Source organism: Cavia porcellus, unplaced genomic scaffold (assembly GCF_034190915.1).
Source record: "Cavia porcellus strain 051 isolate PalLab524CR breed Dunkin Hartley unplaced genomic scaffold, mCavPor4.1 scaffold_6, whole genome shotgun sequence".
Classification (NCBI taxonomy): Eukaryota; Metazoa; Chordata; class Mammalia; order Rodentia; family Caviidae; genus Cavia; species Cavia porcellus.
The window spans coordinates 100,949,594-100,970,873 of NW_026947489.1; the positions used below are offsets into that span (position 1 = coordinate 100,949,594).

Here is a 21,280-nt window from a genome sequence, read left to right on the forward strand (position 1 = left end):
GCCCTTGAGAGGTCTGAAAGAAGTCATTGTTCTTCCGAGATACTTGCAGCTAGAAAACAAGACAGCCCAAGGTTCACAGTGGCTTCTAGGGAGTCCCATGAATCTCTTGCTTCATACCTTCTGGCTCAGGTGTTGAACGTGCGAGTGTTGACCTTTACACCCTGATACTTAAAGTTACACCAGTCCCTGGGTCCTGTACTAAACTTTTCATTCCTAGAATACTCAGACACTTGTTTTCCAGCCTGATGCATTTGAATTTAAAAAGTGGTTTATTGCACAGTCATCATTCACAGAATTTAAAGCAGGAAGTCTAGTTTCCAAATCATGGCAGAAATAAAAGCAAACACAATACTATACAGAAGCCCAAGAAAAAATAGAAAGTCAACAGAAAACTTGAGGCATAAAGCAAGATAGCAAAAATAACAGCAGGCACAATGGTTATGTCAACACATGTCAACACTTTTAAACCCTTTTAATAATTTTCAGATTCTCATTTGGAGTAAAAAAAAACAAGGTGATTCAATGGCTACTTACCAAAGATGACTTAAAATTATATCAAAAGGTTATAAGTAAAGGACGAGGCAAGAAAATGTAAACAAAGGAAGGATTTAAAGTAAAAAGTTTAAATAACATAACCAGAATTTTTTAAACTGTTCACACAACGAGATAACAAATTCAAGCTGGGTTTGGTGGCTTATGTCTGTAATCCCAGGACTCTTGGGAGGCTGAGGCATGAGAATTATTGCTAGTTTGATACCAGCCTGGGCTACACAGTGAACCCAAAGCCAATCTGAACTGCACAGTGAGACCCTGGCTCAAAAAGAAAAGAAAATTCATTCCCTTTATAAAAAGTTCAAATAAGGCTGGGGATTTAGCTCAGCGGCATAAGCGCCTGCCTTGCAAGTGTGCAGTCGTGAGTTCAATCCTGGTACCGATAAAAATGAAAAAGACAAAAAAAAAGTTCAAATAGAGTTTGACTAGCAAAATCAGTAAGCACTGCAAACATTTGCAGACTTCTATCACCCAGCTATGAAAAGGCACAGACTCTATAGCAAATCCAAAGAAATGAAGAGCATATTCCTCTATCTCTTTCTTAGAAATCAGAAAAAAAATTTCCCCCAAAACTCCAACACTCTTCTTATGTCACGCACCAATTATTCCTCAAGGAAATGTGATTGTCATGATTATTTTAGATTGTTCCCTGGGGAGTGAACTGATTCAAAGGGAGAGAGGGTCAAATAAAATGATTACCACAATTCTGTTAAATCTTTAATGTCTGTTTACCCGAAATTTATTTGTATGAGTACTAGGTAAGAATCTAGTTTTCTATGTTTGGTGAATATCAAATTATGTGAATAATGCCTAAGCTTTTTTTGTTATTGTTTTGAAAGTCCACCTTTAAAGCACATGCACACATACTCAAGTACACATGTATGTGTACACATGGAAACACTCATGTGTGAGGCTCTGCGTACTCTTCTGATTCACCCTGTGCCTACTTGTGTACCAAAGGCACAGAGTCTATCCTGCGTGGGAAGGAAGCCCACTCACACTCATTGTGTCAGTCAGCTTTCTGTTGCTGGAACAACTGCGCACAATAAACAATTTGAAGGAGGAAAATGGTTTCAGAGATTTTAGTTCATGGTCTTCTGGCTCCATTGATTGTAGGCCCATGACAAGACAGGAACATCATGTTGGACAGGTAAGGCAGAGCACAACTGCTGAACTCACGGCAGCTGGAAGAAGAGAGAGAAATGTCTGGGGACAAGATCTCTTTGCCTTCCAAGGCACCCTCCCAGTACCCACTTCCTGAACTGGGCCCCACCCTCTAACAGCTACTCTGCCATGAACTCATCCATGGGTCCGTCCACTGATGAGGTGAGAGTCCTCATCATCCACTCTGCTCTCTGGGCTCCACCTCTGAGCATCACTGCACTGTGGATGAAGCTTTGATACATGAGTTTTAGGGAAACATTTTATAATTAAACAATGACACTCACCATTTTTGTTTTCTAAGAAAATATTTTTTATTCTTGCATCATTTCTCTTGGGAAATTATTGGGTCCACATGCCACCATAAAAGAATAATCCTTTGTAATTTTAAATGCAATTCTACTAAACATCTATTCCTTGGGGAGAGAATTACCATTTACATGAAATAAAACCCCACAAATGAGGGTCTCTTGGGTCATTTTTCGTATTTCCCAGACAGATGCCTCATTTGCTTCATATCAGGTCTGTTTGGGTTATCAGAACAAAACATCACAAATGAAGTTGCTCAAACAACAGGAATTTATTTTCCCACAGTTCTGGAAACTGGGAAGTCCAAGATAATGTGCTAACAAATCTGTTGTTCATTGACAGCCAACTTTAAGGGCTACAAACAACTGATTTCTCACTGAGTCCTCACATAGGAGAAACAGCAGAAGCACTCACTGGGGCCTCTTTTATAAAGGCACTAACCCCATTCCTAAAGGCATCACTTTCTTATGTCATCATATAAGGCAGTAAGGCTTAGCCTAAGGATTTTGAAGGACTCCACATTCAGTCTACAGTGTCTCCTAAAACCTTATCTCCAACCATAGTGCCATCGATTGCATTGGGGTTAGAGCTTTCACAGCATTAGGCTTCCTATTGACATTTACAGTGTTAGAAGAGCCCATAATCAGAAGAATGACCATGAGGCAGAGCAGAGTTAAGGGGAGCTTTGAGGAAAAACATAAGTCCATCTCTGCTGGTGCCCTGCTGAGTTGTTTATCAATAAGGGTTTGTTTACAGACTTAATCTCCAAAATGGGTAAACTGACATACATTTCTGCCAGTAAAGCTCCTCCATTCCCACATCTTTTTGTGTCAGTTAAGCTGAATTGTCAACTTGATTGGCTTGAAGGTCTCCTAGGGGATTAGTAGAGCACATTTCTGGGTGTGTCTGGGTGGGCCATGGAGATATGACCCTTGCCCTCTGGCACAGTTGCTCTGTTTTGCTTCCCAGAAGTCACAAACCGAGCAGTTTCATTGTGCCACAGCTTTCTGCCATGATGCTCCTGCCTTGGAGCCAGGCGACCGTGGACTGAATCCTCTCAAACTATAAGCCAAATAAACCATTTCTTCCCTTAAGTAGTGGATGCTGAGTATTTGGTCCCAGCAAAAGCTGACTGATACACTTTTCATCTTTTCCACTTCCAAAACCTTTGCCACGCAGAAGAGCAAAAACCTATAACTTATTCATAGTTGCATGGTCTTGATTTATTAGTGAACTTAGCATTTTTCAAACGTGAATATTTCCTTCAGTTTTCTCTTCCTGGTGTTACTTATTTAACTTTTCCCATTTCTCTACTCAGTGGCTGCCTTTTTCTTATTAACTTAGAAAGCTTCTTTATATATTGAGATACAGGCTTTTGTAAGTTATGTGGTATGTGCAAATATTTCTCCCACGCTAAGGCTTATCTTTTTATATTCTAAAAATAATATCTTTTGATGTGCCAACGTTTTACATTTTAATGTAGCTGTAATTATAACTCTTTTCTTCATGGTATATCTTGTCAAGAAATTCTTTCCTACCCTAAGGACATAAAGATATCATCATATTTTTTCTTTGAATAAGCTTAAAGGATTGTGTTTTACATTTTGTATTTAGGTCTTTAATCCTTCTAAAAATTACTTTGGCTAAAGGGTGAAGTAGAAACTTATTTACATGTTTTCCATTTAAAATTGCAACAGTTCCAACACTGTTTATTGGCCGTTGTATCCTTTTCGTTCTCATTTGTCATATTGCTTCTGCCATATATCACTTTTCCTTTTCATTGTGTTTCAGTTTCTAATTCTTTTCTCTGCCTCTCCAATCTATTGGTCTCGCCCAGCATCTATAGGCAACTTTCTCCATGAAAAGGAAGTGTGTGTATGTGTGTGTGTGTTTGTGTGTGTGTGATGAAGCTGGGGGTAAGTCCTAAGGCAGAGTTTCAAGTCTGAAAGGTTTTCCTTAGCTATTTAAAAGAGGATCCATTTAAAGATGGTCCAGGACCCAAAATATTCAATAGCTTTAAAATTTCGAGTCCTATTGCAAATGGGAAAAATTTTTGCCAGCTATTCCTCAGACAGATGATGAATACTGTGTCTAGAATACATACAACATTCAAAGAAATTAGATGCCCCCCAAATAAAAGACCCAATCCAAAGGGAGCAACTAAGATGAATAGAAACTTCTTAGCAGAAGTGTCAATGGCCAATAAATTACATGAAAATTCACTCAACATTTCTAACCATTAGAGAAATACAAATTAAAATACTGACGTTCCATTTCACTCCAGAGAGAATGGCTATCATTAAGAAATTAAAAATAACAAATGCTGGCAAGACTGCAGGGGAAAAGGAAGCCTTCTATACTGCTTGTGGGAATGTAAACTAGTACCACCATCATGGAAATCAGTAGAGATTCTCAAAAAAAAAAAAAAAAAAGCTACAAATGGAAATTCTATTTGACCAGGTATTCTCCTTCTTGGTATCTTCCCGCAAAAGTTAAAGATAGTATTACAGTGATACATGCACACTCATGCTTATAACAGTGCAACTTGTGATAGCTAAATCTTGGAAATGGCCTGTATGTCCACCAACAGATGAGTGGACTAAAAAATGTAGTATACACAACAGAGTACTCTTCTGCTGTAAAGAAGAATAAACTTGAGTCATTTGTAGGAAAATGGATGTCCCTTAAAACCATAATACTAAGTGAAATAAATCAGACACAAAAGCTTACATATTGCATAGTTTCTTTGTATAAGAAACCCAGAATATAAATAAGGAACAAAATACAATGTAGATAATAGGAAATAAGGAGACAGATCTTTTGCAAATGAGAAGAGGACCAAGGGAAGGAAGCATGGGTAAGGGGAAAGAGAGGAGAAAAAATAATTAGGATGTGTTATGTACATGTACCAACTTCCTACAAGGTGAGGTAATCATTATGTCCTACAAACATGTACTAATATAAACATACAGTTGGGGGAAAAAAGAGTGGTGTTGCTCCAATGATGTAAAAACCTTATTTTGCAATATCCAGGGGTGTGTTTTTTTTTTTTTTTGCAAGAATATGTAAGGAAATTGGACTTGTCTTTTTGGTGCTTAGTACCCACGAGTATAATTACAGCTGCCTTGCAATGATCCAAGTAAGCTGGCTTAAAGGGTAGCTAAAGATGGCATCCTCATTTGGTGATATTAAATGCCTATGGATGGTGGTTCTGCACCTGATTTCCACCTCTACTTTCAACTCTTCTATATTTTATATTACTTTATATTGTATTATATTATTTTATTTTATTTTTTGTCCTGGGGATTGAACTCAACCTTGCGCTTGCCAGGCAGGTGCTTATGCTGCTGAGATAAATCCCCAGATCTCTTCTATATTTTAAGTATTTTTTTTACAGTGCACATGTGTTGTTTTTGTCTGCATGTCTATCAGGAGTATGCTCAGCTATACTAATAAAAAAGCCAACTGTGGCCTAAATAAATAATTTTATTTGCTATCGGGGGCTCTACTTGGTGCTCTGCCATCATTAGATCTAGGCCTCCATCTTCCTCCTCGTAACCTGACTGTCACCAGATAGCTGCTGCTCTCCCAGCTCTCATTCCCATATTAAAGGAAGAATAAGAAAAAGGAAGGAGGCCATGGCATCCTTGTTAGGAAAGCATAGGCTTTTCCAGAAATCCTTCCTGGCAGTCTGCTGCCGCCTTGTGGGGTACGACTACCCGCTTGGTGCAAAGGAGTGTGGGGAGGTGAACATTTCAATAAGGGGCCACAGTTGAATGGAACATTGTAAGGCTGGGCTTGTTAAAGGATAGTCAAATCTGGACTTGTAAATAAAGTTTTATTGAAATGCAGCAATACTCATGTATATATGTATATATGTATAGTCTATGGCTGCTTTTGCTAAACAGTAGAATTGAGTAGATGCAACAGGAACCACAGAGCCACAAAGCTGAAAATATTTACTACCCAGCCCTTTACATGAGAAATTTGCAGACTCCTAATCTAAATATATGCATCCCACCAAAAAGTGACAGGCGTTCAAAAAGAAAAACAAAAAACGTGAATTAGAGAGGAACTTACTGGAACAAATGTCCTTCTACGCAGTTTTCAGGCCCTGCTGGGCACTGGCCCTGACATCAGAGGGCATTGCTATAATCTTCCTTATTGGTGCAGATGAGAGATCTCCTTGGGTTTCTCGGGGTCCTTCTGGGGTTCCTTGGAAGGAGAGGTAAGGAGAGAAGGCTGGGTGAAGTCACCACTGAGGGAAAGGGAAATGGTCCTGCAAGCTACAGAGAGGAAATAGCTCCCACTGTGACAAAGACAGTGCGTTGACTTGCCCTCAGAAGTATGAGCCCAGTAAGCTGCAGTGTGAATGGGGAATGCTTTTCTTGATCCCAAATTAGAAAATAAATCACATCTGGAGCTAAGGTGCCACAAAATTCTCATACTAGTCCCTGGTTGGCCATAACTCAGTGAGGAGGGTTCACACAAGAACAGGAATCCACCGTTAGTCAGCAGGTGGGGGTGCTTCCTACAGTGACTGACTAATGTGCCAGTTCATAATTTACACTCCAGATGCCCAAGGGAGTGGTTTACTACTGAGGCCAACCGTAGACCCATGGCCAGCAGGGAATGCACCTTCCTTAAGTCTGTTAGACGGATTCATTTTCTTTCTTTTTTGAAAAGTGTTACTGGTATACTTTTGATCTATATATAATGCTCACATTCTTCTTAGGGAATTCATACCTGTACACAGTACATCTTGATTCTTCTTTCCCCCATCTCCTTTCTCTCTCTTCAACCCTTCTTCCCTTTATTTACAAAAGCTTCCATTTTCAAATATAACTCTGACCAGGGGCATCAGTGAGTTTCCAGGGAGTGAGCTGTGCCGAATCAGGTCACTTCTGGAGCTCCTGTGGGAGGAAGAGTGTGGTCTGCATGTGGGCACTACAGCGTCACCGGCTTGGAGAGATGCACACCAGTGGAGGGAAGAAGCACTGCCTTGCATGAAGCAGACTGGCTGCAGAATCATTAGCTGCCTGCATGTGGCTTCGGCCAATCTCTCCAGCCTCCTAATCTACCTTTACCAAAGCTCAAGTCCACTCAGCCCTAAACTTCCCCATGACCCTTTTCCTGCACTGTCCAGGCTTCCACTTTGGCATAACAGAAGGACCAACTATTTATCACAACAATTCCTTATTGATGTGATTATCTGTTTTGGTTTTCCAGTTCACCTATCAAAATTGTGAATTTTTAAAGAGATGCTCAGTAAGTTCTATGTTACCAGCACAACTCCTTGTGTATAGAGGACACTGAATAAGGTTTTGCATTTTGGCCCAAAGTCTTTTTGCAGGCATATGGTGGCTGTAGGCTTTGCCTAGGATAGAGAACTAAGCAAGGTAAAGCATGGAAATCTTTATCAAACAGGTGGTACTCTACCTGAGTCTCTGATGCCCAAAGTAGAATTAGGTGGCATAGGAGGGTGAGCTTGCTGGGGAAAGAAAATGGTACCTGCAAATGCCCAATGCATGACACAGTGTGGTGAGTCCAGTAAAGTAGAAGGAACCTAAAAAGGAGAGGCCAAGTCTGGTTAAGCAGGAAGAAACTGACCTGGGCAGACTTGTGAGCTAAATCAGAGACTCCAAACTTCATCTTAGAGCTGAGGAGGATCATTGAAAGTTTGTAAGCAGGTAGCAACATGGGCTGACACTGCATTTCAGAAAACTTGCTCAGTGGCCATGACTTGGAGGAGACGCTGGACCCAAGAATCACATGACAGTAGGAAGTAGAGAGGAGCAGCTACTTGCAGAGGGGCTAGAAGACAGGGCCACAGGACTTAGTGTCTGTGACTTAGGATAGAGGGAGGTGGATAGAGACACTGGCTTGGCAGCTAGGTAGAAAACAGTAACTTTTATCAAGATGGAGCCTCCAGAAAAAGAGTGAATGTGTGGACAAGGACAAGTATGTTTCTGGGCGTGTTCTTGCCACGTGTTTGGCCTCCCCAGTGGGAGCTACGTTACCCTCTACAGAATAATAATCAGCTTCTACTGCATGCTAAATTCATTTCCTTCTAACATCTACTGTTGTTGCTAAGAAGTAGAAAGCTGGTCTGATTTTTATTCCTCTGTCCCTGATTATTTCACTTCTTCAGAAGTTTTATAGTATCTCCATATGTGGGCTTTTGCTTTTTCTTTTGAGTTCACAAGGCCTTCCAATTCTAAGTCTCATGACTTCTTTCTATAAATTCTAAGTCGCATATCTTCCCTCTACTATGGAAAATATTGTTGTACTATTTATTAATTCCCTCCTCCTTGGCTTTTTCTCTTTTCTTACTTTTTGGAACTATTAGGACATTGGACCATCTGACTCAGTTCTCTGTGCATCTTTTGTTTTCATTCATATTTTCTATAATTGTGATGTTTCTTAAATTAAAAAAAAATTTATTTCATCATCTAAACTTTAAAAAATATTTTTGGCAATAATTTTCTTTTCATTTTCCAAACTTCTTTCTCTCTGGTATTTTTTTTCCCCCAACAATGCTGCTCTTAAAAATATTTTTTAAAAGAAAGACACAAACTCCTTGACTAACCCAGAAGGCTCTGCCTCACCTGACCTGACTTCCGCCTGTCATGGTGGATCCAGCACTCTCGCCCCGTAGCTTCTAATGCTTGGAGCTTGCTCCTGTTCAGAGCATCCCTTGTAGTCTTTTTCTTCCCTCTGCTTAAAACAACACTTCTTGTCTCCACACGACACTCCTTGCCCCTACTTGTCCTTTATTCCAAGATACAAAAGCCTTTTTGTAAATGTTGCAGTAAAGTTTTCACCCAGTTCCCATGGGTTCTGTGAATTTTAGAATACTCATCATACATTTTTGCTTGTTGATGTGTTAATGCGTTTGGCTCTTCTTCATGACTCCATGACCCATGATTGGCCAAAGTGGAAAATGTTTTCACTTAAACTTACCAAAAAGCATTCATTGCCTAATTAGTTTGTACGTATTAACTGGGATGACAAAAAGAAGCATCCATATTTTTACTGTGATAAGAATACATATCATGGACTCTACCCTCTCAACAGTTATTTGCATAGCAGAGTATTGAGGGTAACCACAACGCTGTGCAGCAGAATCCCTCCAGAACTCAAGAACTCATTCTGAGGATGCTTTTGGCACCACTCGTCTCCAGCATCTGAATTCTCAGGTGTGCGCAGCGTGGCTGCTCTGTAAATGCTGGTGAGATTCTCAGGGCTGTGGAGGAAGATGTCACCTCTGCACTTTGTTCTTTCAGTTTCCCAGTGAGGCCCACAATATACTCAAGCATCTAGGACAGGAAATGTGGGAGGTACACGGGACAAGTGTCTTCAGCAGAGCTCTGTTCGCCTCCCTGATGCAAAGATTAATGATTGTCCAAAAGCATTTGTTCTGTGCTGCAGGCCCGGAAGCTAAACACTGAGGCTCTCCTAGTGCCTGTGATCTGACCATCTCTCTGTGGAACAGCCATGACCTAAGCCATAAAGGACAAAAGGAGGAGCCTGCACAGGAAGCCATAGAAGGTTCTGCACATGGAGAGCTACAGCAGGAGGACACAGCCAAGCCACAGCAACACAGGAGGGAGAGATCCTGGGAAATGTATGTCCGGACTCCACCCTCTGCCCTTCCTCCCATCCTGCACCCAGTGCTTTCCACTGACTTTGCCCAACAGGAAGCTGGAAGGCAAAAAAGTCCACAGACGCAGCATCCTGCCTAGGCCAGCTTCCTGGGTACAGGGAGAGCAGAGTGCATCTGGGGGACATCAGGAGGGAACCAGCATGGCAGTGCTGATCACTTAGCTGTTTGCATGGAAAATCAAAACACCAGAGGATTGGCAATTTGGGGGCACAGGAGTGGGGTGGGGAAGGGGTGGGACCTTTTAATAACACCGGGTTTTCATAGATGTTTGGGAAGTCTGTACAGTCTTTTCAGAAAGCAATTTGGGAGCATGAGGAACTTTAAAGCTGTTATAACTTTGGTAAAGCCACTGCATTCCAAGCAATGCATTCTAATGAAATAATCAGATTTGCACAGAAAGACTTACGTACAAGACTCTTCAGGGCATTACTATTTTGGTAATGACACAATTTTGAAATAATTATAACTTCTAGAAAGGGGCAAGCAGTTAAATAAATGGTGGTACATTCATAGGACGCTGAGAAGTTCTAGTTTTTGCTGGTATGCGTGCATAGTCTGAGCTGAGAGGTACTACAGGTGAAAAACACACCTTGGATTTTTTAAGACAGCACACACACATTTAAAAAAAGAATGAACATCATCTCATTTAACAATTTCTACACTGATAATATGATAAAATTATATTTTGGATATGTGAGGTAATAGAATATATTATTAATATTAATTTGACTTGATTTTGTTGTTGAAATATAGACATTTGAAAACTTATAGTACTTCTCTATTGGACAATACTATTTTGGTCAAAATTACAAGATAAAAACAAGTATGCTTTTTTCAAATAGTATTACATGGCAGGATGTTTTGATGGCTTAATATTACATGTGAATCCACATACAAACTGATAATGGGGCACTCTGACATCATGGACCTCGTGGTGAGATGTACCAGGAACACAATATCACTCGGGAAGTTTTCCTGCCCAAAGTACATGACCTGCATCTAATCAGGAGGAAACATCAGACAGCTCTCATTGAGAGGCATTCTAAAAACACTAGCCTGCCCTCTCCAAAAATATCAATATCATAAAAGATAAAGGAAGATGAGAAATGGATGTTGATAAAAAGAATTTAAAGGAACATAATAGCCAATTGCCATGTTTAAAAAACAACAGTTGGCAAAGTCTGAATGTGAAATGTGCAGTAGACAATTATATTTTCCTTTTTTTTTTCTTTTTCCTTTTTATCGGTACCAGGGATCGAACTCACGACTGCCTGCTTGCAAGGCAGGCGCTTATGCTGCTGAGCTAAATCCCCAGCCCTGACAATTATATTTTCAATGTTAAGTTCCCCGTTTCGACCATTGTGCCATGCTAAGAGAAAATTCTTAGTCACAAAAATATACACTGAAAGATTTAGAAGTAAAATGCTGCAGTGTCTGTAACACATTCTCAAGTAGTTCAGCAAAATTTATTATAGGTATGTACACATATTTGGGAGGCTGAGACAGGAGGATTGTAAACTTGAGCCAACCTGGACACTTAGTGAGAATTTGTCTTGAAATAAAAAATAAAAATGGCTGGGGATGTTGCTTAGTGGTAAAGAGCCCTGGGGTTTGGTCCCTAATACTACTCCCAAGAAAAAGAGAGGAGAAAGTGGGAATTCATTGAGTGCTTTTTGCATCTTTTCTGCAAGCCTAATTTTTTTTTTTGAGAGTAAGGTTTTAAAAACTATTTTAAAGTAAAAGTTGTTTTTTTTTTTTTTTTGTCTTTTTCCTTTTTATCGGTACCAGGGATCGAACTCACGACTGCCTGCTTGCAAGGCAGGCACTTATGCTGAGCTAAATCCCCAGCCCCAGTAAAAGTTGTTTTAAAGCATAGAAGAGACAGGACTGTGGGAAAGTGCTTAGAAGCATCTCATTCCCAAACAGTAGCACCCTTAGATCGAGGCAAGATTGGCCCTGGCCTAGGCCTTTTACTTTGCGGTGGGGTGGGGCTTCTGTGCTTCTCTAGCTGTGTCCCCTGCCACACACAGGATGAATAATCTTCAGGGCCCAAGGGATGTGCCCAGCCGGGACCTATTTCCCCACTGCAGTGCGTGCTCCTGGTTCCTGGGACCTGGCATATCCCTACCATGGGACCCTGAGTACACCTATGCTCTCGTGTCTGTTGCCCAGGTCCATCCTCCTGTAAGCAGAACACAGTGATTTGTTATTTGGAGAGGGTGGGGCTGCTTGAAGCTCAGGCACCAGGCCAGGGTGTCCACATACAGGATGGAGTCATCTGTGGGAAGAGAAAGACAACAGGCTGCGGGTTCCAGCGTCCCCAGTGTCCCCAGAGTCCCCCTCTGGTATGGGACTTTCAATATGAGAAGTCTGAACTCAGGCCTGCACTGTAGATCCTTGGGAAGGTGTATTTGACTAAGATAAGGTTAAACCAGACAGTTTGCCAGCCCGATGTATAGTTTTTAAGTACTTTTGACATGTGGCCCTTGGTCGTGCTTGGGGTATGGGCAGGAAGAAGTCATGGAAGCCTGATTGTGTGGCCCTAGCATGACCTCACCCCCTGTCACCTCTGAAAAGGGCCCTGCTGCACCCTGGAGAGGTCAGAGCCCCTTGAAGGTGTGGGGAAATTGGGGGAACCTGCACCCCACACATAGTGAGAGGGGAGGACTGAGATCACCCAGTAGCCCTGCGGGGAAAACAAACACTTTCCAAGAAAATCTCTCCCAGGAAAAGGCAGGTCACAGCCAGAACAAAGAACTCTTTGTCTGGCAGGCATCTAATCTCTAGCCTCAAAGCAGTACAGATTATCTGGAAAACTCTTTTGAGTTATCTAATATCCCCACAGGGGCCTGTAGGTGGGACCAATTGCCAGGATCCTAGGGCAGGGACAAGGAACTCAACTGAGACCCTGAGACTTTTCCGGATTTTCGGAAACTCACCAGGGCTGAGAACAGAGCTCACTCACACCCCAGGAGGGCTTCCAGAGCAGACACAGCCCTGGGGGCTCCCGAGTTTAGTCCCTGGTGGTGACACTTGCTAGCAGGGCCACTGTGAAGAAGGCACAAGGTACCACGGAGTTGATAGTTATAACCATTTTAAAATTAATTTTTTTTTTACTTTTTCCTAGGATGGTGATGCACGCTTATAATCTCAGCACCAGGAGGGCTGTGGTAGGAGTTCAAGGCTAGCCTGGACCATATAGCAACTTCAAGACCAGCCTGGAATACACTGTAAGATCTTGTCTCAAAAAATAATTATTTTTACTAGTACACATATGCAGTGCACAATGATTACACCCATCTTGGAGAGCTGGTCCATGTACAAATATATCTTAATTTCTATCTCTTTCCCTTTCCCTCCGCCCACTCCTTCTATCTCTTGGTCCTCTTCTGATTTGCAAAAGGCCTATCTCCCTGTTTCCTATTATCCAGTTCTTTTTGCCCTTTAATTTATTTATATTTTGGGTTTTTCATATAAGAGAAGTCATGTGGTATTTAAGCTTGTGAGTCTGATTTATTTCACTTAACGTTATAGCCTCAAAGTGCACCCATTCTCTACAAATTACTCAGAATAGCATTGCATCATGTATACGTAACACATTTCTCCATCCATTCACCTGGTGATAGTCATATAGGCTGTTTTGAAGGTTTAGCTGAACTATAATGCAGTATCTTTTAACCCTTTCGGGAAGATAGCTAGAAGGGGACTAGCTGGGTTGAATAGAATTTCTATTTTTAGTTTTTTGAGAACTCTCCATACTGATTTCCATAAGGGTTATACAAGTTTGAGGTATAGAAGGGCTCCTTTCCCCTGGAGCCTCATCAGCATGTATTTTTCTGTTTCTTGGTGACACTTGTGAAATCTTGTATGGTGGGCTCGTTTTTCTCTCAGCTCCCTACTTGAAGGCAGCCTCTCCAAAGCCTCCCCAGCCCTCTGGGAGCTCCACATCCTGCAACTCCAGCCCTCCTCTGTCCTGTCTGGACTCCACCCCTCTTATTGATACAGTTAAAGCACAGTGACCTTATTTCCTCCTTTACTTATTTTTAGTCTCCCTGCTATTGGGCAGTGCCTTTAAAAATGGCTTGCCCAATGAAAATCCTCGGTCCTTGTCTTGAACCAAGAATTGGGCAAGACAAGCCAAAAACAGTGCCAAAGGTTATTTTAAAGGTGAGGAGTGAAGGGGTAAAGGAACAACGGACTCTGCAGAGCAAACCTGGACTGAATAAAAGAGAGAGAGAGAGAAAAGCAAAAATAAAAGTACACCCTGTTTCTGAAGACCAGGGTGGGGTACTGTGGAGAGCTGTGGTAGCGGGCTGCAGGCTTGGTGAAGTCCACATCTGGTGGGAACCTGAGAGACGGTCTACACCTGGGGCATTGGCCTTGTCCTGGGATCTTGTAATTGACGAATCCTTCCCAGGTCTCCAGCCGGTGCTGTCACACCCTGCCTCCTATGTCTCCTGTGCCCTTTTCGAAAACATGGCTTTGTTAGAGGAGAAAATTTTACCCCAATCCTTCAGTGCCATAGCCTTGGCCCAGTGCTTGACAGAATACACTTAGTCAATAAATATCTCTGAAAGGAGTAAAATTCATACCTGTAACTCCCCTTTCTCAGGCTTGCCCCCTAAGTTTCTTCCTGTAGCAGATGTCAATAGCCAACAACCTTTCACGGTCACTGAACAGGTGTCAAACAACCCACAGAAAGCCAGGAACTAGCAAGAAATATCTGGTATTCTAAAATGTCTATGGTTCAGTTTACTGTTTCCGTGAAACACATGAGCAGAAATTTAGCAGCTTAAAACAAAACCAATTTCTTCCTTCCATGTGTCAGGATCTAAAATGTAATGGCTGAGCCAACTCCCAGGGTCACAGGGGTGAAAACAAGGAGAAAGCAGTCTGTGTCTTATCCAGAGTCTTCACCAGGGAAGGAGATGCTTCTCTTCCACTCTGGCTGTTGGCAGAACTCAGTTCCTATGGCTGCAGGACTGAGGTCACCGCCGTCTTGCTGGCTTTGACTGGTAGCTAGAGCCCCTGTAATGTCCTGGCTGTACGACCTCCTGCAGCTAAGCATGCAGATCTGCTAGGGTTTGGGTCTGAAATGCTCCCTGAGCTCTGACGTGCTGAAGGTTTGGTCTCAGGGGCAGAAGAGTTCAGAGGTGGGGCTCTGGGAAGATGACAGGCCATGGGGGCTCTGGCTTCACCATGAATCGACCCTTGATTGTCTATAATTTGATGGCATTGTTGGGAGGCAATGAAAACTTAGGAGGTGTGGCCTACTTGAAGGAAGTAGGTTACAGGGACTTGCTTTTGGGGGCTGTGTCTCATCCCCAGCTCTTTCTTCTTTGGTTCTATTTTCTCTCTCTGCTTCCTTCTGTCATGAGGTGAACAGATTTCCTTTGCTGCAGCTTCCCTCTATGATGTTTCTACCTCACCAAAAAGCACTGCAGTCAGCTGACCATGGACTGAAACCTCGAAACTGTAAGCCAAAATATCTTTCTCCATGACATTGTTTTTCTCATGGCAACAAAAAGCTGGCACAAGAACTCCTGCATGTTGAGTCTGCTCACATTATAATTTCTCTGACTTTTCTTTCTATTGCTGGCTTTGCTTTTTAAGAGCTCAGGTACATATATCAGGTCACCTGCAATATCTCCCTGTCTTAAGGTCAACTGTGCCCTAAGCTAAAACCAGGAGTAAAATCCACCATACTCACAGTTTCGGGAATTATTCAGAGAATTTAGAACAGGGTCAGGAAATATTGAGGCACATTGCGGAAGTCTGCCTGCCACACTCAAGTTCATTTTTCTGTCTCTTTGTATTAATAAATGTACGTGTGTGTGTGTGTGTGTGTGTGTGTGTGTGTGTGTATAAAATCAGTTGAACAATTCATTGCCAGGGGTATGAGTCAGTCAGAGAAAGCAACCAGAGCTTCTGAATTTTTTTTTTTTTGAGTTTTGGCTTCTCATGTTAAAAAATAAAAAGGACAATTAGATTTACTCAATTGAGCAGCTATCAGAGCAAGTGAAATCATGTTTGAGTAAGTTCTCGGTCTAGGGGCTCAGACAGGGATTCACACTGTACAAATCCTGTGACTTTCAAATCAGGAGTTTCACTTCACTGAAATAAAGCTTTGGGTTTTGTGCCTCTGCAGGGCTTGTATCTCAAGGCGGAGAGATTCCCTTTAAGACGTTTAGCCTTGATTTCAGGTGCTTGCCCCTGACAACATTGATACAAGAAACCTCTTGGTCACGAGCTATCAGCTCTGGTGAAGGCGAGGGTGGAAGGTCCTAGCAGAGAGCTAGTGGCAGAGTTAAGGATGTCCAGGGTCAGGAACCCTGTGGTGGCAGGAGTGTGCATAAACGTCCTGGAGCATGACTGAGAACAGATCCAGGAAGCTCCAGGAATCTCTTCAGCAACAGGAACACTGCGCAAAGTGATTTCAGAGCATCGTGAAGGGAACCGCAGCCTGACCCAGGAGGTAAGGCAGAAAGTCAGGTCTCATTTGCAGGAGCCCAGAGGTTCTGGGAGTTGGATGACTGTGGAAGGGGACTGGGCTTCCTAACTCAGGGCAACAGAGCTGTCCACAAATATCCCAAAGGTCTCCTCTGGGAGCTGGGCTGGTTGAATTTCCCTGTTGCTGATTCAGGACTAAGGTGGAGAGGGAAAAAAGGGGATGAGGGGCAGAAGAGAAGAAAATATTTAGAATTCTTTTTCTGACTTCTTTACAAACTGAAGAAAGAAAATATCTGTGAAGGTTGTGGTGGTGAGATATGAGGAGGTGGCGTAGGGTGTGTGTCAGAGAAAGACAGAGGAGGGACAGACATGAAGGGGGATGGCACTCAAAATATCCAGCCAGGGCACCTTTCAAAGTGGGTCAGGCAAAGACCTAAGCTGAGTAGGAGGCAGCCAGGTCTTTTCAATGCTGAGATAAAGTCAAGGTGTCTGTCCTGCCCAGGACATAGGGCCATCATAAAACCTGGTCCAGGAATTACTTCCTAAATTGCAGGTTCCTTAACCCCATCCCCTGCTGACAGTACCCTGTTTGCTACAGAGGCATTTTTGCTAAGATTAAAGCTGCAAGGTTATGGAGCCCAGGGCGATAGGTCTCCTCAGTCTTATCCTTTCTCAAGACACTTAGATTTCCATCAAAACCACTGATGCTTCTGCAACTGGACACTGATTCAGAAAGAAGAGCCAACATTCTCCCACCAGCCCAAGACCATCAGGGGAGTCTGTGGCCCAGTGGGAACATGTGGAATTAACCTGGAACTGTGTGGAGTCAGGAGCAGGCATCAGACAGAGCAACTGCTCTAACACCTCGACTGCCTGCTTGTGTCCTGACCTGAATAGCAAAGCCTATAATTACCTATGCTGATCGTATTAGAATTAGCAAATCAGCTAATAAAGTTATGTGATAATTAGTTGTAAGACAAAGCAAAACAAAAATCCTGGTCTTGCAAATTCTTTAGCTCCCCATTGTGCCCCTCAGAGCCCCCCCAGCTGCCTGCCCTGAGTGTTTTGACCTGTCCTACCCACCTTGCAACTAAATGGAGACTCTGTGTAGATGAGAAAACCAGGGAAAAAAGAGGAGAGGGTGGAAAAAGAGAGGCAGGAGGAAAAAGTGGGAACAGATGTTACATTTCTCAACAAATAATCTGGGAAATTGTGAGCAAGGGTGGTATGGGAAACTAAGTCTGCCATCAGCATAAGAGAATGAAAGGAAGGCAGGAAAAAGGACCCAGAAAGGTCTGGCAGTGGGGCATTTGGAAGGTCTTTTGGTTTTCTCTGATACTTATCACCTATACAGAATTCCTACCATGCTGTGTGGTAGGGGAAAAAAAAAAAAAAAAAAACAGACCAATTCTGGACTGCTTGGCAAAGGATGTAGAAAGGACACCCAGGAAAAGCAATGGATACCCCGAGATGACTTTGCAGTCCTTGGTAGGAAGTTGGTAAACTGAAGTGTGGAGCTGCCAGCTCCAGGGGCTGAGGACATGGTTGAGGCCATGATCTGCGTAACAGGACAGCTATTTTCAACTCCAGGTCCCAAAAGAAATGATCCTCCTAGTTACACAAGAGTAAAACTCTCTCCCCAGAACCATGATGTGTCCCAAAATAGAGTCCACAGGGAAAATGAGGCCTCAAAGCTAGCAGAGAGCTGCTGAGAGGCAGCCTCATGCAACAGTGCTGAGTGGGGCAAGCTCCATGGAGAGCCCTTCCTCACAGTGCTAGGTTCCTCAAGGAAGAGCTGGCCAGGCCCCACTGCAAACAAAGTGAGCCACGGGTGGTGAGGAGCACATGGAGCACCCAAGAGAAGGGTTTTCCCACCTCATCTCAGCCAGCGTAGGATGCATCAGCAACAGACTTCAGGTCCACGCAATAATCTGAATCCAGACAGGGTTTGGGTCACTGACTTTGACTTCATTTCTGTGATCCTGTGGCTTGATGACAACCAGACTCAACTTAGACATATTCTTCTCTTTCAAACATTCTGCTCACTCGGGGCCAAGATCTCTTATCTCCTTGGGCTCCATGTTGTAATGGTTCCAAAATTGAGCTTCATAGGCCTCTGCCTCAAGTCCTACACCCATTACATCACCTGGTAGTCCATCTCCCACATTAAGTCCTGGCCTGCCTGTGCTTGTTCTTTCCCTTCTTGGGGCTGGATCCTGATTTTCTGTCTCCCTGGGGTTGGGTCACTCCCTAAATGCTCATTGCTCTCCCTCTGCCATGGATTCCTGGGTACACACCACTTCTAAAAGGCTCTTGTGCAAAGAACTTCACATTTAGAAAGAGAAAAGCTCTTTCAGACTTAAGGTTGTCTTGGAGGTTGCTCTCCTGGTTCTAGAATCAGAAATTTGCTTCTTAAACTCTGGTAATGGTTCTTAGGTTAAGCACTGACATTTAACAATATGAAACATTGAAGACTGGACTTGAAACTGCTTGAAGCTGTCACTGACAAAACTGAGAATGAGCAAGCCTGTGTTCACTAAGGACAATCATACCCCAAGAATGTGAAGGGTACAATTGGGCTTCTTTATTTCAGTTGCAGTCAGTAAGCATGTGGCTTTGTCCTCCCGTCAATTCTGCTGTGACCAGAGAGCCAAGCACTCAGCTTTCATCTTAACTCATTACCTCATGGACCTGTCTTGGCCTGAGTTGGTGATGCCTTTAGGACAGTATCTATCCATGTATTTATGGAGTATCTTGGTTACTTTTCTCTCATTGCTGAGATGAAATATCTGACATCCAAGATGAAGGAAGCAAAGGTTTATTAGCTCACTGATTGTGGAGGTTTCAATCCATAATCAGCTGGCTCAAAGGTAGGTGTGGCACTGGGGCAGCACTTCAAGGTAGCAGCCAGAGCAAAAGGGAAAAAAGGGGAAAACATGCCTTTTTCCCTCTCTTACATTGCCCGCCAGCTTCCCACCCCCGGGCAGGTGCAGCACTCACATTGTCAGTCCCAATGTCAAACAATGAGCCAATCACAAATGCTAGATTCAGCCACATCCATGACTGCATGAGGCTTGAAGAGTCCATCCAAACACAAACCATAACATGGAGTCATTATTCAATAAATAATTGCAGTGATCTGCTATGTGTAAGACATTGGCCTGAAGTTTGCAGCTTCTGCAGAAATTAGCATGGAGACTTTGCTAATCAGTGGAGACTTTTGCCTTAGTTTAAATCCTGGGATTTACCACAGAGGAGCTCTATGATTTATCTGATCATTAACACCATAATGCTTGTCTATTATCTCTGGGGCTGTCTGAACCCCTTGGGGTTGTGTCAGGACAATTTCTCCAATCCCAGCCCACCTAGTCCAGAGTCTTGGGTTTTAAAGGATCCAGCTCCTACTGGTGGTGTGATCCGAAGCACATCCCTCGTACAACCCTTTCCCAAAGCACAGGCCTGAACTTCAGCTAGGGAGCAGGGCTCAGCTTGAGAATCAACAGTGGGGCAGGAAGGGCTGCTGGACACTGTCTTTCTCTCCTTGCTTCTCTTCCAAATCTGTCATCAACCCCTCCAGGCTGTGCGAAGAGGGCCCTCATGTTGACCCATGCTCAGGTGCTTTCCTCTTGAGAGTTGAGCCCTCTGGGAGCCAGAGAGGTTCAAAGGCAGTTCTATTGTGGGTTCTGAGGATTCTTGGGATCTCAGACGTGGGAGCGCACTTTCTAGCCAACATTTTGCAACTCCTTCCAGCTTCCCCCAACAATGCCCCATTCAGTCTTTCCTGTCACCTCCACACTGGCAGGTGGCCCTCTCCGGCAGTGTCCCAACTCCATGCTTGTTATCTTCCCAGGTTATGTTTATCCCGAAGGAAAAAATCCTACTTCCTTTCACATTGATGCTGGCTTGTTGCTCTTCACTTCACTGCCTGTGTGAGTGACCTGGTGCCCTTTGCCTTTTAGTAGGAAGCAAGGCTGGGATTAAGCCCACGGCTCTACATTCAAACTAACTTCCAAATTAGGGAGCAAGCATCCCTTTGTCCCAACAACTCTCCTTTCTTTCTATAGAGAGCTCTTCTCAGTCCTCATCTGAGTCCGGGAAGTTTATATTTATAATCCCATGGAAAATTTATTGGAATTCCAATAAGTTAATTCCAATCTACCACTTCCAGTGCAACCCATGGTGAGAATAAAGACACTGAGACATATTTATAGTTATGGGGAGCCAAGAGGGTCCTAAGTCCAGCTAAGATGGTGGTTCACCAGAACAAAGGCCTTGCCCAGGGTACAACCTGGATTTTATTAACTCTTGAAGAAGGGAGTGGCCTGATGATGAGTGACTGTGTGAAAGGCACGAACTACAGAGTGCTATGAGCTGGCTTAGATAGATGGCTAGAGATCACCTCTGCACTAAGCAGAGGGAAAGATATGCAGAAAGAGTAACCTGCATTACACATTTGAGGTAACATATAATGTATTGGGGCTGATGCTTTAGTTCTAATATGTAAACTTTTCTGTCTTGGAAAGTCATAGCTGCTGTTACTTCTTCTGTTTCTTCTTCTTCTTCTTCTTCTTCTTCTTCTTCTTCTTCTTCTTCTTCTTCTTCTTCTTCTTCTTTTCTTCTTCTTCTTCTTCGTTGTCGTCATCATCTTTTGAGACAGGGTCTCACTATACAATTCAGGCTGCACTTAAACTCACTTTGTAGCCCAGGCTGGCCTTGACCTCACAGCAATGCTCCTGCCTCAGCCGCCCCAGTGCTGGGATTAGTGATGTGCACCACTACTCCTAGTTTTCATGGCCTCTTATCTTGAGGCTCGATCCCAGTTGACAGCGTGGAGCAGGTTCTTCATCCCACTCAACCATGTGTTTTGGGAGTCACAGGACAGAGAAATAGCATCTGTCACCCAGCTTCAAAGATTATTCATCAACCTCCCAGCTAGCCCTCTTTGCATTACTTAGAGCCAGTTGAAGGGATAAGGAAAAGGCCTAGCCAGCTCTGTGCACATCAGTACACAGAGCTAGGGTTAGGGTTGGCCAAAATGGAGATAATTTGTCTTTATTCAAGGAGCGTCATCCAGGTGGTTCTCTATGCTTTCTGAGTTCTGCCAGTGCCCCTCACTGGAGGTGATGGGAAATGAAGAGAAAC

General features: G+C 43.1%; 1 long non-coding RNA gene across 1 annotated transcript in view; it reads right to left on the minus strand.

Moving 5' to 3' along the window:
* Positions 1–291: 291 nt before the first annotated feature.
* Positions 292–21,280, minus strand: part of LOC134476295 (uncharacterized) — a 43,664-nt gene continuing 22,675 nt past the window's right edge. The window contains exons 2-4 of the long non-coding RNA XR_010047871.1: positions 6,769–6,935; positions 6,103–6,237; positions 292–1,736 (exon numbers count right to left, since the gene is read on the minus strand). This is a non-coding gene — a long non-coding RNA (uncharacterized LOC134476295). The remainder of the gene's footprint in view (positions 1,737–6,102; positions 6,238–6,768; positions 6,936–21,280) is intronic.